Source organism: Panthera uncia, chromosome A2, assembly GCF_023721935.1.
Source record: "Panthera uncia isolate 11264 chromosome A2, Puncia_PCG_1.0, whole genome shotgun sequence".
NCBI classification, from domain to species: domain Eukaryota; kingdom Metazoa; phylum Chordata; class Mammalia; order Carnivora; family Felidae; genus Panthera; species Panthera uncia.
The window spans coordinates 99964817-99983354 of NC_064816.1; the positions used below are offsets into that span (position 1 = coordinate 99964817).

At 34.7% G+C, this 18538-nt stretch overlaps 1 protein-coding gene and 1 long non-coding RNA gene across 5 annotated transcripts in view; one reads left to right on the forward strand and one right to left on the reverse strand.

Annotated features, from left to right (window-relative positions):
* PHF14 (PHD finger protein 14) overlaps window positions 1–18538 on the forward strand; it is a 209249-nt gene that overhangs the window by 107183 nt on the left and 83528 nt on the right. The window lies entirely within an intron of this gene.
* The window catches only part of LOC125929948 (uncharacterized), a 184209-nt gene continuing 169448 nt past the window's right edge, over window positions 3778–18538 (reverse strand). Inside the window, exon 2 of the long non-coding RNA XR_007460009.1 lies at window positions 3778–3904. This is a non-coding gene — a long non-coding RNA (uncharacterized LOC125929948). The remainder of the gene's footprint in view (window positions 3905–18538) is intronic.

The window sequence follows — 18538 nt, forward strand, 5'->3', positions numbered from 1 at the left end:
CTTCTTTATCCATTCATCCATTGATGGACATTTGGGCTCCTTCCATACATTGGCTTAGTTGATAGTGCTCCTATAAACATTGGGGTGCATGTGCCCCTTCAAAACAGCATACCTGTATCCCTTGGATAAATACCTAGTAGTGCAATTGCTGGACCGTAGGGCAGTCCTATTTTTAATTTTTTGAGGAACCTCCATACTGTCTTCCAGAGTGACTGCACCAGTTTGCATTCCCACCAGCAGTGCAAAAGAGATCCCTTTTCTCCGCATCCTCGCCAACATCTCTTGTTGCCTGAGTTGTTTATTTTAGCCATTCTGACTAGTGTGAGGTGGTATCTCTTTGTGGTTTTGATTTGCATTTCCCTGATGATGAGTGATGTTGAGCATTTTTTCATGTGTCTGTTTGCCTTCTGGATGTCTTCTTTGGAAAAATGTGTATTCATGTCTTTTGCCCATTTTTCACTGGATTATTTGTTTTTTGGGTGTTGAGTTTGATAAGTTCTTTATAGATTTTGGATACTACCCCTTTATCTGATATGTCATTTGCAAATATCTTCTCCCATTCCGTTGGTTGCCTTTTAGTTTTGCTGATTGTTTCCTTAGCTGTGCAGAAGCTTTTTATTTTGATGAGGTCCCAATAGTTCATTTTTGCTTCTGTTTCCCTTGCCTCTGGAGACGTGTTGAGTAAGAAGTTGCTGTGGCCAAGATCAAAGAGGTTTTTGCCTGCTTTCTCCTCAAGGATTTTGATGGCTTCCTCTCTTACATTTAGGTCTTTAATCCATTTTTGAGTTTATTTTTGTGTATAGTGTAAGAAAGTGGTCCAGGTTCATTCTTCTGCATGTTGATGTCGTTTTCCCAGCACCACTTGCTGAAGAGACTGTCTTTATTCCGTTGGATATTCTTTCCTGCTTTGTCAAAGATTAGTTGGCCATACGTTTGTGGGTCCATTTCAGGGTTCTCTATTCTGTTCCATTGACCTGAGTGTCTGTTCTTGTACCAGTACCATACTGCCTTGATGGTTACAGCTTTGTAGTATAGCTTGAAGTCCGGGATTGTGATGCCTCCAGCTTGGGTTTTCTTTTTCAAGATCGCTTTGGCTATTCAGGGTCTTTTCTGGTTCCGTACACATTTTAGAATTGTTTGTTCTAGCTCTGTGAAGAATGCTGGTGTTATTTTGATAGGGATTACATTGAATAGGTAGAGTGCTTTGGATAGTATCGACATTTTAACAATATTTGTTCTTCCTATCCAGGAGCATGGAATCTTTTTCCATTTTTTTGTGTCTTCTTCTGTTTCTTTCATAAGCTTTCTGTAGTTTTAAGTGTATAGATTTTTCACGTCTTTGGTTATATTTATTCCTAGGTATTTTATGTTTTTTTGTGCAACTGTAAATGGGATCGATTCCTTGATTTCTCTTTGTCGCTTCATTGTTGTTTTATAGGAATGCACGCGATTTCCGTGCGTTGATTTTATATCCTGCAACTTTGCTGAATTCATGAGTCAGTTCTAGCAGTTTTTTGGTGGAATCTTTTGGGTTTTCCAAATAGAGTATCCTGTCATCTGCAAAGAGTTCAAGTTTGACCTCCTCCTGGCTCATTTGGATGCTTTTTATTTCTTTGTGTTGTCTGATTGTTGAGGCTAAGACTTCCAATACTATGTTGAGTAACAGTGGTGTGAGTGGACATCCCTGTCTTTTTCCTGACCTTAGCGGGAAAGCTCTCCGTTTTTCCGCATTGAGGATGATGTTAGCGTTGGGTCTTTCGTATATGGCTTTTATGATCTCAAGGCATGATCCTTCTATCCCTACTTTCTTGAGGGTTTTTATCAAGAAAGGGTGCTGTATTTGGTCAAATGCTTTCTCTGCATCTATTGAAAGGATCATGTGGTTCTTGTCCTTTCTTTTATTGATGTGATGAGTCACATTGATTGTTTTGTGGATCATTGATGTTTTATATACCTCCCTGGTTAAGTTTATTCCTAGGGACTTTATTATTTTATATCCTAGATATTCCTATTATTTACAATTCCGAGGTGCAATTGTAAATGGGATTATTTCTTAATTTATCTTTCTGCTACTTCATTATTAGTGTAAAGAAATTCAACTGATTTTTGCTTATTAATTTTGTATCTTATGAGTTTACTGAAATCATTTGTCAGTTCTAGTAGTTTTTTGGTTGAGTCTTTCTGCAAACAGTGCAAGTTTTACTTTTTCCTTACCAATTTGGATGCTTTTTATTTCTTTTGTTGTTGTTGTTTGATTACTGTGAGTAGAACTTCCAGTACTATGTTGAAGAAGTGGCAAGAGTAGACATTCTTGTTCTGTTCCTGATCTTAGAGGAAAAGCTGTCAGGTTTTCACCACTTAGTATGATGTTGGCTCTGAGTTTTTCATATCATGGCGTTTATTATACTGAGATATGTTTCCTCTAAACCTGCTTTATTGAGGGTTTTTGTCATGGATATGTGTTGTACCTTGTCAAATGCCTTTTCTGCATCTTTGCGATGCTCATGTTTTTTATCCTTTTTTCTTGTTCATGTGATCTATCACATTGATTTGAAAATATTGAACCATCCTTTTATTCCTGAAATTAATCCCACTTTATCCTGATGATTGATTTTTTTAAATGTATTGTTGAATTCTGTTTGCTAATATTTAGTTGATGATTTTTATATCATCACAGATATGGCCTATAGTTTTTTGTTGTTGTTGTCTTTTTCTGGTTTGGTATTAATACTGGCCTCATAGAATGAATTTGGAAGTTTTTCTTCCTCCTCTATATTTTTGGAATAGTTTGAGAAGAGTAAATATTACCTCTTCTTTAAATGTTTGTTAGAATTCACCTGTGAAGCTATCTGGTCCTGTACTTTAGCTTGTTGGGAGTTTTTTTGTTTTTGTTTTTGTTTTTTTTTATTAGTGATTCAATTTCATTGCTAATAATCGATTTGTTCAAATTTTTTATTTCTTCCTGATTCAGTTTTGGAAGATTATGTTTCTAGGAATTTATCCATTTCTTCTAGGTTATTGAATTTGTTGGCATATAATTTTTCATAATATTCTCTTATAATCCCCTTGTTTCTGTGATGTAGTTGATCTTTTCAAAGAAACAGCTTCTGGTTTCATTTATCTGTTATGTTCTTTTGGTCTCTATTTCATTTATTTCTGCTCTAATCTTTATTATTTCCTTCCTTCTATTGGCTTTGGGCTTTGTTCTTTTTCTAGCTCTTATAGGTGTTAGATTGTTTATCCTGCTAAGTCAGCTCAGCTAGAATCCCCTGCCCTTGATATCTGATCATCCTAGATATCTGCTCTGGTTCCTCACCTTCCACTTTCCCCCAGGTAATGTCTGACCACCTGGGCTATCTTCAGCAACAGTCCTCTTGGGTTGGTTTAGCCAGAATTTCTCCTTATCTTTGATGTTTCCCTTAGTAATTTTCCACCCACTAACCCCCACCCTTTTCCTTGGCCATAAATTCCCACTTGGCAATGCTGTATTCAGGGCTGAGTTGCTTCTTTCCTACTGTAAGATCACATTGCAAGTGGTCCTAATACCTATTGTGATGGTCCCAAGTGTGATTGGATATTTTTTTTTTTTTAGCAGAGGAACTTCTAATTAGATATACTAAAAGGGGTCTTGAAATGTGAAAACATCCCATTTTATTTCCTCTTCAACTCAATATTTTCTTTTAAGTTTTTTTTTTGTTTTGTTTTGTTTTTTAAACTTCATTTTTTTTTTTTTTTAACGTTTATTTATTTTTGAGACAGAGACAGAGCGGGGGAGAGATGAACGGGGGAGGGGCAGAGAGAGAGGGAGACACAGAATCGGAAGCAGGCTCCAGGCTCTGAGCCATCAGCCCAGAGCCCGACGTGGGGCTCGAACTCACGGACTCACAGACCGTGAGATCGTGACCTGGGCTGAAGTCGGACGCTTAACTGACTGAGCCACCCAGGCGCCCCCTTTTAAGTTTTTTTTTTAAGTTTATTTATTTTGAGAGAGAGAGGTAGCAGGACAAGGGCAGAGAGAGAGAGGGAGGCAGAGAATTCCAAGCAGGCTCCACACTGTCAGTGCAGGAGCCCGATGTAGGGCTCAAACTCCCAAACCACGAGATCATGACCTGAGCTGAAGTCAGACAGTTAATTGACTTAGCCACCCAGGTGCCCCTCGATATTTTTAAACATTGGATATTTTTAAAAGAAGCCCACTAGATTTATGTAAAAAGCCTAAATTTTATTAAATTTTATTATCTCTTATATCAGGAGACAGTATTATGTAACATGATTAGTTTGAGGATTTATAGCTACTCAGTTGAGTTTGAAACCTGTTTCTGTGAGTTAGCACTGCCCTTATCTTTCTTGTGCCTTAGTTTCCTTACCTGTAAAATAGCAATAATCAATAGTGCTTACCCCTTAGGTTGTTGGAGGATTAAATGAGATCAGTGCAAATATAGGGGTTGGCTAAATGGTTAGGGAATTGTAAATGTTCTGCATATGCCAACAACAACAACTGTAATAAGACACTTATGTACCAGGTACCATACATATTTAATCATTTAATGCTCATCCTATGAGCTAAGGAGTATTATTATCTCCATTGAATTGAAGAGGAAACCATGATATAGAGGACTTAAGTAAATTCCCAGAAGTTGCATAGAGTAGAAAGTATTGGAGCTGATATTCAGATTCAGGCTGTCAGGCTCTAGCGTCTGTACTGTTAACCCTATATATTCTTAGCATAATTTGCATTTCAGCTCCCTGGTTAGATGAAACTTGCCTTTGATAAATGTATTTGTTGTAGGCTAAATGGTGACAGCCCTTTAGGATGATTTGATATTGTGTTTATTTTATAGTTTACATGATATTCTTTGAGACTTCAGTGCTATAATCTTCATTCTTCTAACCATGCTATTTGAGTTTCTTTGATATGAAGATCTCTTAAAATGTACTACTTTTTCCTTTTTAATTTTAGATGTTATTGAATTGTTCTTTATTTATGTTTTATACTGAATGAGGATCATAGCACTAATAATGGATCTAACCTTTGACGATGTTTGTCTCTGTGATGTTTGTTTTTAAAGAAATATACCTTCGCATTTTTAGGGGGCAAGATTACATTCTTTTCAGATATTTTAAGAAATGTTAATATATAAAAGGTATATGACTATAATATGTTCACATAATATTTATGTTGTGTATGTACATATAAAATATATTAAAATACATACAACTTTAATGCCATATATATTAATTGAAGGTTGCTGTTTGTTAAAATCTGTGATGCCATCTATGTGTTTACTTTTTGATTATTGGTAATTTTAATTGTGGTCATCTATTTACTAAATGCTTTTGAACCCCCTTTGTCTTGTCTTAAAGAACAACACACATCAATGCTATGCTGCAATTGTAGATTAAGGAAATTTCTGAATATACAGCACAATGATGTGAAATTTTAAGAGAGGTGTATTTGTATTAACCACCAGTTGTGCAAAAAAAGAAAAAATTACAAGCATAGTATCTTTGCATCTTGTCAATTGTATTTGTAGAACAGATACATGTTACATATTATAGGCCTCTTGATTGTTATCTGAGGGTTATTTGGAGAGGAGGGATCATGTAAATAGTGGAATACAAGATAATAGACAAAGATTGTGGTCCTTTGAAATTTAGTTAGCTTAACAAATAAGACATTATCATTTTAGAATATTCATGAAATAAATGTTAATTTTTTTTTTTTAGTTGAGAATTTGAGTCTTACTTCAGGATACATGAAACTTAGACTTAAATCTAAGAAATATACAGCTTAAGAATTACATAACTGTAGGGAAATCTTGCTCATATTTTAAAATGTGTGTATACATGCATGTGCACGTGTATTTTAGTTAGCTGTAGGCTATTTGAACAGAAATGATTATACATTTCTGTTTTATTATTAAGGACAGAAAGGGAAACTATTAAACTTCCTTTTCCCTCATTCATCTTATTCACACATTCTCTGTAATGTGCGTCATTAGTATAACTTTAATATTCCAGTTAATAGTGTTGACATATATGGAGAGACTGTTAATAAGGAAAGTAAGGATGATAATTTTTCTGCTTATTAACAGAAGAAAATCTCTCTTTTTGAGAGCGGTAGTACATTTAATATTTAATTTAATAGACTCAAAAAGTGAGCCTCACCTGAAAACTTAATTAATCAGCCAGGAAAAATGGTAGGGAGGGCATAGAGCTAAAATTGAGAGGTTAGAATCTGAGGTAAGGCTTTGCCAGCAAGAGGCTGTGTCACCATCAGGAATGAAGATAACTTCTTTGGGAACTAGTTGTCTCATTCATAAAATGAGTGGTGTACTAGATCAATTTGAAAATCCCCTTTAATTTTCATTCTGTGATTTTATAATAGTGTAGCAATGAAGACAAAATTCAGAAATTAAAGTTATTTGGGTGTATGGAATTCTGAATAATTTACAGCATAAAACTTTCACCAACAGTGGTATTTTTAATTGTATTATTAGCCTGTAATATTTTTCTGATTTTAAATTGAGTTATACATTGTATAGATAGTAGCCTACGAAAATATGTGAGTTATTATAAAGCAGATACTTTTCAGTTTTCAGGTTTGTGAGAAATGGCTTATAGTAGAAATGTTTTCTTTTAATCTGGAAGCTTTTTTCTTACTAATTTTCTAAGGTAAAATATTCTAGGTTGAACTTTTAAGTAGGCTAAATTACATTATGGATAAAAATGACATGTTATTGGGGCACCTGGCTCAGTTGGTTAAGTGTCCGACTCTTAGTTTCAGCTTAGCTCATGATCTCATGGTTCATGAGTTTGAGTCCCACTTTGGGCTCTGCGCTGCCAGCAGGGAGCCTGCTTGGGATTCTCTCTCTCTCTCTCTCTCTCTCTCTCTCTCTCTCTCTCTCTCTCCCCCTCTCTCTCCCCCCCCTTGTCTCTCTCCCTTTCTCTCTGCTCCTCCCCTGCTCTTCCTCTCTCAAAATAAACATTTAACAATAAAAGTTACAAACATTTAACATTTAAAATAAACATTTAACAATAAATGTTATAAACATTTAAAAATAAACAGTAAACAAATAAACATTTTTTTAAATGACATGTTGTCTAGGTAAATGTAGCAGGTTTCATATTTACTCTAACTTTGTATCTCCTAATTGTTTTATAGGTATGTTATATAATTTCATTTTAATTAAAATTTTTCTTTTAATTCTTAATTCATTTTAATCCTTTTTGTGAACAGTTTCAAGGAGCAAATTATACTTTTTCTCAACTGGAATGAATTAGGATTATCAATTTCTGAATTAGCTCTTCCTACTGCAATATACTTAATGGGATTTAAACCTAAATATATCTATATACAGCAAGCTCCCCTTTAAAAGAAGCTTCCTCTAATTCTGGTCTCACTTTTTAGACTGATCTCAGGTATTATTAAGAAAAAATACAATCAAGAATTAAGTTGACATTGTGAGATGACTTGGTAGCTGACTTTTACCATTCTACATAAACAGCACAGTTATTCTAAATCACTGTATCACTTTCAGCCAGATAACCACTAAAATCACTGCAGTGTGGTTTCCTGAAAATGCCATAATCCTTCAAATGCCACATTAAACTGAGAGAGAAAACCATCAGTAGTGCCTGCACAGTTATGTAGAAGGATGAGCCATGAACCAAGTGAAAAGATGTTCTGGAAGAACAGTAACCTTTCTCTTGATGTGTGCATTTCCCATTACATTTTTGACACAAAATGTTGCAAAATGATTTAATGGTGGCATTTTGTTTTGCTGACTCCTTTTTTTCATTAAAAGAAACCAGTTAGGACAGAAATGTAGGGGAAGGGTGACCAAGCACTGAATTCTATTATAGAAGTCTGTTTTCAAAATAAATTAAAAAAAGATTTTAGGAGCATGGCTTTTCCCTCTTTACATTGTATGTAAACTGTGATATACAAATCATTTAGTTCTATCATATCTGCAAAAGGATGGCTTATTTATTCTTTAAAGTTAATTTCTTTTCTCATTGTGCTCTTCCTCTTCTTTTTACTTCCTAGTAACCCTTAAACATATATGACCTGTCAGTAAATCAGGAAAGCTTTACTTAATAAATGCATACATCTCGCTTATTACATGTAACCCAGAAAGTGTCCTTTGTATTATCACTTTGGATGTATATTAGTAGAGCTGATCATACAGGGGAACAAAGTGTGGATAGACTAAGTGGTTTAAAAGATCAATACCTGTTAACTTTGAGAAGATACATTTCTGTTGGGAATTAAGTTATAAAGTTGGTCCACATAAAACTAGTACAAAGCTTATTCGCATCTATGAAACATGCCAAGAAAGAGAAAGTGACTTACCAAAATATAGTTTGTAAGACTTTTGCAGCATGGATTTTTGGTTTTACTGTTGATGTGGCTGTCTGGGTATGGGCTTAATCACACAATTATTTAAAAACAAACAAACAAAAACTTGAGAATCTGTTTTGCACATTACCATTTCTTAGTATCTCTGTTTTAAAAAATGCATCAAATAGTGTTTGATCAAACATTACTTTGGTTGCCCCTACTCCTGGGATTATAGGAGTATTCATAAAAAGTGCAGTATCTATTAAAGGAATGGGAATTTAATGTGAAATTTCTCAGTCAGTGTGTTTCCAATTGTTGACTTTTACATGAATGAGTAGCTCAGTAGGAGACTCATTGCTCTCTTTGAGCTTTGTAAATGAAGATAAGTTTTCTAACAAATGTTAACTCTGCTGCTTTTTCTTCCAAATGTCTCAAAATGGTAGAGTTTACATGGAGTTCATCAATTCTTTATCTTCATTTTACCTTATTTTTTTGCTAATAAGTGTAAGATTAAAAGAACACATCAGGATGGATATATATCCCCATGCTTTTAACTAAAAATGACTTAAGGGTTTTGTTAGGGATACATTTCAAGTATGCCCTACTGAACAAGTGCTTTTCTTTTTCTTTCTCCCTCCTTCCCTCCCTCCCCTCCCTGTCCCTCACCGCCCCCATATCCTCCTCAGTTCCTCCCCCTCCCACCAATCCCTTACCCTCCCCCCATCTCTCTCTCTCTTTCCCACCCCACCCATACCATCATGACCAGAAAGCCACAGAAGTTTGTCATACAAAAATAATGTTTTCCCCCAAATTTTACATAATGGGAAATCTCAGTATAAGATTACCCAGTGAGATAATTGTCAAAAATGAGTGGTAGCCAGTAAAACCAATGGGGCTGTAAAAGGCTGGGTAGGTTTAAGCAAGTAAAGAAGAAAGGAACAAGGCATTCCATAGGAGAAGAGAGACTGTGGCCATAGCCAGAAGATGGAAAGTCCTTTTATGGCAGTAGGTAGTTCAAGCAGAGATCTATGGGAAATTAATTGACCTGGAACAGCACAATGTGTGGTTGTTTTTTCGAATGTCATATTACATAAATAAGATATATAAGGACATTTTCTATAACACTGTTTTCAAACTATTACTCTTTGCAACAAATGTAGTTAAAATAACAATTATAAAACTTATAGTACAGCATTACGACTAAAAATCTATTAAACTACAAAATGTTCATAAAGAGAACAAATATACGTATACACACATACCTTGGAAAAAATAAATAAAACCATTAGTAAAACAAATCCTTTGGCATATTCAGATAGCTTTTTATTTTAAGAGAATTAATTGGATACTGGATTAGGACACATTCAACTTATTGAATTGATTTTTTAAGTACTGAAGCAGTGTATATTGTTTGTAATCATGTAGATAACAAATACAGAGAGAAATGTTATTTACTTTTTACTTACTCTAAACCCCACTCCTTAGGTGTAATATATTAAGTTTAGTGTATGATCATTTATACTTCATCTGTGTGCAAACAAAATATTCAAAACCCATTGACTAACCTCCTCACCCCCTCTAGCTTCTCTCTTCCTTTTACAGTTATGGTAGGCTTTACTCTGAAACTTGCTTTTTTTTTTTAATTTAAGAACACCAAAAAACTTTTTTCAATAAATCTAGAACTAAACCAGACTTTATATAGCTACAAAATATAATGTGGATTCAGGGCGCCAAGGTGGCTCAGTCCTTTCAGCGCCTGACATCAGTTTAGGTCATAATCTCACAGTTCATGGGTTCAATCCCCCCTGCCACCGTGCTCACAGCTCAGAGTCTGGAGCCTGAATCAGAATCTGTGTCTCCTTCTCTCTCCCTTTCCCCCATCATGCTGTCTCTGTCAAAAATAAATAATAAAACATTTTAAAAAATTAAAAAATATAATGTGGATGTGCCTTGATTTATTATAATAGTTCCCTATTGATGGTATTTTTTTTTCTATTTGATCTCTGTTCAAAGTGAGTTTGCTAGACCAAAGAATATGTTTATTAAGTATGTGTGTATGTATATATATGTATGTATATATGTATATGATGTGTGTGTGTACTTTACATTTTATAGATACAATTACTTCATTATCCAGTAGACACAAATATATGAGAATATGATCACACAGATTTTTAACAATCCAGTTGATAGAAATCGGCATTTGGTTGTATGTTGTGACTGCCTATGGGACTGAGAATTTATCACACTGATTAGCCATTAGCCATCTGGGTTTTCTCATCCATGTGTTCTCTTTCCATGTGCCTCTTTATTTGATGTTCTGTCCTTTTTTATTTTTATTTTTATTTTTATTTTTATTTTTTGGGAGAGAGAGAACATGTGCATATGCCACAGTTGGGGGATGGGAGCAGAGAGAAAGAGGATCTTTTTTTTTTTCAACATAATTTATTGTCAAATTGGTTTCCATACAACACCCAGTGCTCATCCCAACAGATGCCTGCCTCAATGCCCATTACCCACTTTCCCCTCCCCACACCGCCCATCAACCCTCAGTTTATTCTCAGTTTTTAAGAGTCTCTTATGGTTTGCCTTCTTCCCTCTATGTAACTTATTTTTCCCCCCTTCCCCTCCCCCCTGGTCTTTTGTTGAGTTTCTCAGGATCCACATATGAGTGAAAACATACGGTATCTGTTTTTCTCTGTATGACTTATTTCACTTAGCATAATACCCTCCAGTTCCATCCACGTTGCTGCAAATGGCCAGATTTCACTCTTTCTCATTGCCAAGTAGTATTCCATTGTATATATAAACCACATCTTCTTTATCCTTTCCTCAGGTGATGGATATTTAGGCTCTTTCCATAACTGGCTATTGTTGAAAGTGCTGCTATAAACATTGGGGTATATGTCCCCCCTATGCATCAGCACCCTGTATCCCTTGGGTAAATTCCTAGCAGTGCTATGATTGGGTCATAGGGTAGATCTATTTTTAATTTTTTGAGGAACTTCCACACCGTTTTCCGGAGTGGCTGTACCAGTTTGCATTCCCACCAACAGTGCAAGAGGGTTCCCATTTCTCCACATCCTCTACAGCATCTATAGTCTCCTAATTTGTTCATTTTAGCCACTCTGACTGGCATGAGGTGGTATCTCAGTGTGGTTTTGATTTGTATTTCCCTGATGAGGAGTGACACTGAACATCTTTTTTTTTTTTTAATTTAATTTTTTTATTTTTTAAAATTTACATCCAAATTAATTAGTGTATAATGCAACAATGATTTCAGGAGTAGATTCCTTAGTGCCCCTTACCCATTTAGCCCATCCCCCCTCCCACAAGCCCTCCCATAACCCTTAGTTTGTTCTTCATATTTATGAGTCTCTTCTGTTTTTTTCCCCTCCCTGTTTTTATATTACTTTTGTTTCCCTTCCCTTGTGTTCATCTGGTTTGTCTCTTAAAGTCCTCATATGAGTGAAGTCATATGATTTTTTGTCTTTCTCTAATTTCACTTAGCATAATACCCTCCAGTGCCACCCATGTAGTTGAAAATGTCAAGATTTCATTCTTTTTGATTGCCGAGTAATACTCCATTGTATGTATATACCACATCTTCTTTATCCATCCATCCATCCATCGATGGACATTTGTGCTCTTTCCATACTTTGGCTATTGTTAATAGTGTTGCTGTAAACATGGGGGTGCTTGTGTCCCTCCGAAACAGCACACCTGTATCCCTTGGATAAATGCCTAGTAGTTCAATTGCTGGGCCGAAGGGTAGTTTTATTTTTAGTTCTTTGAGGAACCTCCATCCTGTTTTCCAGAGTGGCTGCACCAGCTTGCATTCCCATCAACAATGCAAAAGAGATCCTCTTTCTTCGCATCCTCACCAACATCTGTTGTTGCCTGAATTGTTAATGTTAGCCATTCTGACAGGTGTAAGGTGGTATCTCATTGTGGTTTTGATTTTTATTTCCCTGATGATGAGTGATGTTGAGCATTTTTTCATGTGTCAGTTGGCCTTCTGGATGTCTTCTTTGGAGAGGTGTCTATTCATGTCTTTTGCCCATTTCTTCACTAAATTATTTGTTTTTTGGGTGTTGAGTTTGATAAGTTCTTTGTCGATTTTGGATACTAACCCTTTATCTGATAGGTCATTTGCAAATATCTTCTCCCATTCTGTCAGTTGCCTTTTGGTTTTGCTGATTGTTTCCTTAGCTGTGCAGAAGCTTTTTATTTTGATGAGGTCCCAATAGTTCATTTTTGCTTTGGTTTCCCTTGCCTCCGGAGACGTGTTGAGTAAGAAGTTGCTGTGGCCAAGATCAAAGAGGTTTTTGCCTGCTTTCTCCTCAAGGATTTTGATGGCTTCCTCTTACATTGAGGTCTTTCATCCATTTTGAGTTTATTTTTGTGTATAGTGTAAGAAAGTGGTCCAGGTTCATTCTTCTGCATGTCACTGCCCAGTTTTCCCAGCACCACTTGCTGAAGAGACTGTCTTTATTCCATTGGATGTTCTTTCCTGCTTTGTCAAAGATTAGTTGGCCATACGTTTGTGGGTCCGTTTCAGGGTTCTCTATTCTGTTCCATTGATCTTCGTGTCTGTTTTTGTGCCAGTACCAGACTGTCTTGATGATGGCAGTTTTGTAGTATAGCTTGAAGTCTCGGTTTGTGATGCCTCCTGCTTTGGTTTTCTTTTTCAAGATTGCTTTGGCTGTTTGGGGTCTTTCTGTTTCCATACAAATTTTAGGATTATTTGTTCAAGCTCTGTGAAGAATGCTGGTGTTATTTTGATAGGGATTGCATTGAATATGTAGATTGCTTTGGGTAGTATCAACATTTTAACAATATTTGTTCTTCCTATCCAGGAACATGGAATCTTTTTCCATTTTTTTTTTTGTCTCCTTCAATTTCTTTCATAAGCTTTTTATAGTTTTCAGTGTATAGATTTTACACGTGTTTGATTATATTTATTCCTAGGTATTTTATGGTTTTTTCTGCAACTGTAAATGGGATCGATTCCTTGATTTCTCTTTCTGTTGCTTCATTGTTGGTGTACAGGAATGCAAGCGATTTCTGTGTGTTGATTTTATATCCTGCAACTTTGCTGAATTCATGAGTCAGTTCTAGCAGTTTTTTGGTGGAATCTTTTGGGTTTTCCATATAGAGTATCAGGTCATCTGTGAAGAGTGAAAGTTTGACCTCCTCCTGGCCGATTTGGATGCCTTTTCTTTCTTTGTGTTGTCTGATTGCAGAGGCTAAGACTTCCAATACTATGTTGAATAACAGTGGCAAGAGTGGACATCCCTGTCCTGTTCCTTACCTTAGGGGGAAAGCTCTCAGTTCTTCCCCGTTGAGGAGGATATTAGCGTTGGGTTGTTCATATATGGCTTTTATGATCTTGAGGTATGCTCCTTCTATCCCTACTTTCTTGAGGGTTTTTATCAAGAAAGGGTGCTGTATTTTGTCAAATGCTTTCTCTGCATCTATTGAGATGATCATATGGTTCGTTCTTTTATTGGTGTGATGAATCACATTAATTGTTTTATGGATATTGAGCCAGCCCTGCATCCCAGGTATAAATCCCACTTGGTCGTGGTGAATAATTTTTTTAATGTATTGTTGGATGTGGTTGGCTAATATCTTGTTGGGGATATTTGCATCCATGTTCATCAGGGAAATTGGTCTATAGGTCTCCTTTTTAGTGGGGTCTCTGGTTTTGGAATCAAGGTAATGCTGGCTTCATAGAAAGAGTTTGGAAGTTTTCTTTCCATTTCTATTTTTTGGAACACCTTCAAGAGAATAAGTGTTAACTCTTCCTTACTGGTTATGGGTCTGTTCAAATTTTCTGTTTCTTCCTGTTTCAGTTTTGGTAGTGTATATGTTTCTAGGAATTTGTCCATTCCTTCCAGATTGCCCATTTTATTGGCATATAATTGCTCATTTTTTTATTTTTATTTTTATTTTTGCTGTGTTGGTTTTGATCTCTTCTCTTTCATTCTTGATTTTTATTTGGGTCCTTTCCTTTTTCTTTTTGATCAAACTGGCTAGTTGTTTATCAATTTTGTTAATTATTTCACTAACCAGCTTCTGGTGTCGCTGATCTGTTCTGTTTTTTTTGCTTTCAATAGCATTAATTTCTGCTCTAATCTTTGTTATTACCTGTCTTCTGCTGGTTTTGGGTCTTACTTGCTGTTCTTTTTCCAGCTGCTTAAGGCGTAAGGTTAGGTTGTATATCTGAGATCTTTCTTCCTTCTTTAGGAAGGCCTGGATTGCTATATACTTTCCTCTTATGACTGCCTTTGCTGCATCCCAGAGGTTTTGGGTTGTGGTGTTCTTTTCATTGACTTCCATATACTTTTTAATTTCCTCTTTAACTTCTTGGTTAGCCTGAGCATCTTTTCATGTGCCTGTTGGCCATCTGGATGTCTTCTTTTGAAAAGTGTCTATTCATGTCTTCTGCCCATTTCTTCACAGGATTATTTGTTTTTCAGGTGTGGAGAGTTTGGTGAGTTCTTTATAGATTTTGGATACTAGCCCTTTGTCTGATATGTCATTTGCAGATATCTTTTCCCATTCCATTGGTTGCCTTTTAGTTTTGTTGATTGTTTTCTTTGCAGTGCAGAAGCTTTTTATCTCCATAAAAAGCTTCTGCACTGTAAAGGAGAGAAAGAGAATCTTAAGCAGTCTCCATGCCAAGTGTGGAGCCCAAACATAGGGCTTGATGTCACAACCCTGAGATCATAACCTGAGCCAAAATCAAGAGTTGGACGTTTAACCAACTGAGCCACCGAGGCACCCCATGTTTTCCCTTTTTAAAAACTGAGTTTATCACATGTCTTGTGTAAGTTGCAAATACTTTCTTTCAGGTTTTTTTTTTGTTTATTTGTATGTATGCATTTTGTTTGCTAATGGTACTTTTTGCCAAATCAAAAATTTTGTTTGTGTATGTTGTGATATTTATGTCTGAAAAAAAAAAAACCTAAAGTGACATGTTTTTATGAAATAGACAGCTAATACATCATACATTACTTAGGCACTGGATATTATTTTTCTTTGCCTTTTAGATGATATATGTACAGATTTGCTCAAAATATTTTTAAAGATCTGCTGAAATACTGTGCTCTTTAAGAATAATTTTTTACTTTACGTTTTGACATAAGCCTAATATAAAAATGTTATTTTTCTTTACTAGAATGCCATATTCTTCTGTTGATTTAAAAACATAATTTGTTAGCTTTCAGACTCTATTCTAAATGAAAATAAATTAAAATCTATTTAATATTTTTTTAATTAAAATTAAATTTTAAAGCATGTTGATGGTACTCATTAATGCTATAATCTTTTATAAAGTGTTTTGGACCTGGAGTAAGTTGAATATGTTTGGTGATTGATTCCTAAGGCAGAAATTATCCTTTCTGTTGAAGAAGTCACTGGTGAACGTGAATTGCTAAATTTAATGGCTTTTAAAGTTTTTAAGTACTTATTGCATTTGGTCTCTTTTCAACATATAACATTAGTGACCAACCTTTCTTCTTAAAACTTCTCGTTTTTATTATGCAGTGTTTTACTCTAGTTCTCAGTAGCAAAATAGTGATTAAAATGGTTGAATTTTGGTACCAAGTTTTTTGGGTTCAAAAGTTCTCCGCCTATACTTATGACTTATGACTTTGAGTTGGTTTTATAATCACTGTGCCATAGTTTCTTGTAAACTGTGAATACCAGTCATTTCTATCCCACAGAATTACTGTGAGGGTTAAGTGAATGTAAATATATAGTGATTGTATACCTTCATCAACCCTATCCTGGTCTGTTGTGGTAACAAGCACCTTCATTAGTCTGGATGTTTCTAGTCTTTATCCAGTTGTCTGATGAATTTGTTCATGTTGCACTTAAATTTGTACAGAAACTTTCCATTTCTTGCAAGGTAAATCAAGTGTATAACGTGGCATATAAAGTCTTTCAAACCTGACCTTAATATTTCTAGCTACATTTCTGTGTTCACAGCTCCAGATGACATGTATTCAAAACATTGCAGACTATTTCTCCTTTCTAAAACTTGCCTGTTATTTTAATGCCATCTTCCTTTTATGTTAAATTCTCTTTCCTAATATGACCTCCCGTTTTTCTCTGGAATGAGTATTTCTCACTTGTTTAGTCCTTCTCTTTCTAAATTTAGTTTCTATGTCTTGGTCAACCCATGATTCTCATTGTATAAGTACTAGATCTAAAAATTTAAAGCAAATTAGTTTTAATATTCCCAATCACAAACTCAATGCTTATCACATAGTATGTTCTTTATACATTTTTAGAGAATAACAATGGATAGTTGTTAATTAAAGTCTGGCTTTTATTTAATATTTTAAGAGTGACAGATTGTGGGAACTTGGCTTAGTTATTTTTATATACAAAACTGAAGCCTTGTTTAGATTGGGATCGTAGTTTTTGTTGTCATTTATTTTACTATAATTTGTGTACTAATTTGGTTAATTTTTTGTCATGGCTATATTGCTCTTCTATGAAAGTGTATTTTAAAATTCTTAAATGAATTTTATTATCCTTAATATTCCTGTTGTGTTTCTAAGGATAGTACCTATTTCACTGTAATCTGAATCATCTCTAATCTGAAAATAGGTGTTACTATTAGTTTTTGCTAATTTTGACTGCTTGGATAGTGTAGAGTCAGCTAAAGTTAGGTCTGATTATATCTTAATCCAATTTTAGAATATAAGAAATAAGGTTATAATTTGTTTTGTAATGTGTAACAGTCTGGGTCTCCTTTTTACTCTAATCTTAAAGAAATTTGTTAACAGGTTGAGAACTTTAATTTGGCTTCCTGGAGTAATTCCATAGCAATAGAAAACACTGCGCTGCTTTATCTTTTTTTTTTTTTTTCTCTCTTTTTTTTCTAGGTTTGTTTGTTTGTAGGTACTTTGATATAGTACCATATTCTTTTACTTCACTCCAATGGTTGGTTTCTAAAGAGTGTTTACCTGTGCAGTTATTTCTTTATATTTTACAAATTGTCAAATACCAGACACTATCAACTGATGCAAATAACATAGTATTTTTTTATTTTTCTGGCATTTAAAAAAATACCTTTTTATAAATTAAGTATATTTAATATGTAATTCTACTGTTTCATTTTAAGGAAAAAAATTCTTTCACTGCTTAGACTGTGTTAATTACATACATGTTTTTATATTTCATCATAGCAATCTTTCACCTTAGAAATTATCACAAAGAAGTACACAAAGAAAAGCAGCAGGATAAAAGAACATTTTTATTAGGAGAATTATCACCCCCCCCCCCACACACATATCTCCAAATAAAAACAGGTTAAACATGGTATAGGATGTGGATGATAAACTGAAGCAAATCAGGGTAACCAAAATATTATATATCTTTTATAGATTATAATTACATAGAAATGAAGAAATCTATCTTAGAACATGAGTATATACCACTAAATTTTACATACAGATAGCTAGAGATTGGAAGGGGAAAAATGAGCATGGTATTTTTTAGTATGGTAGGATTATTAATAAAACATTGAAAATTTTTTATAAAATTTTAAATAAGTTAATTACATGAATTTAATGTTAAAATAGAGCCCTATTTGACCACACATACAAAAAAGCTAATAAAATATCAAAAACCTGGCTTTGCTCAGAAGTTACTATTTCGTAGGGCAAATATATTCAGATGAAATAAACATCAAAATTCCTCCTCAAAAAAGACTAAAGATAGGCTAAATAAGTTTTTGTACACATAGTTTTAATTAAGGAACAAAATACTAAATAGAGTGAAAGGATATGTTTACTGAGGTATAAACAATTTATTCATTTGTGTGTAAGTGTATATATTTTTTAACATACCTAATCATTATAAATTAGGCCCTCAGCATTGTCTGGCAGCCCTTGCATATTTTCCTGGTCAGCTTGACCATTCATTGCTGGCAGCACCTATTTCCATTCTCCTTATGTACCTCATCTTAATACTCTTTCCTTCTTATTTCATGTTTAATCAATGACCTCATCTCCTGCTTCACATAGAAAACAAACTATCAGACAGAAATGCACAAACTTTCTGATACGTAACCTATAACTAACCTATAAATTTATGCATCTCTTCCATCACCCTTCTCTCTCCTCTTTTAATAACAGTATACTAGAAAAGGTGCTCCCTTTTCCTTCTGAAGGT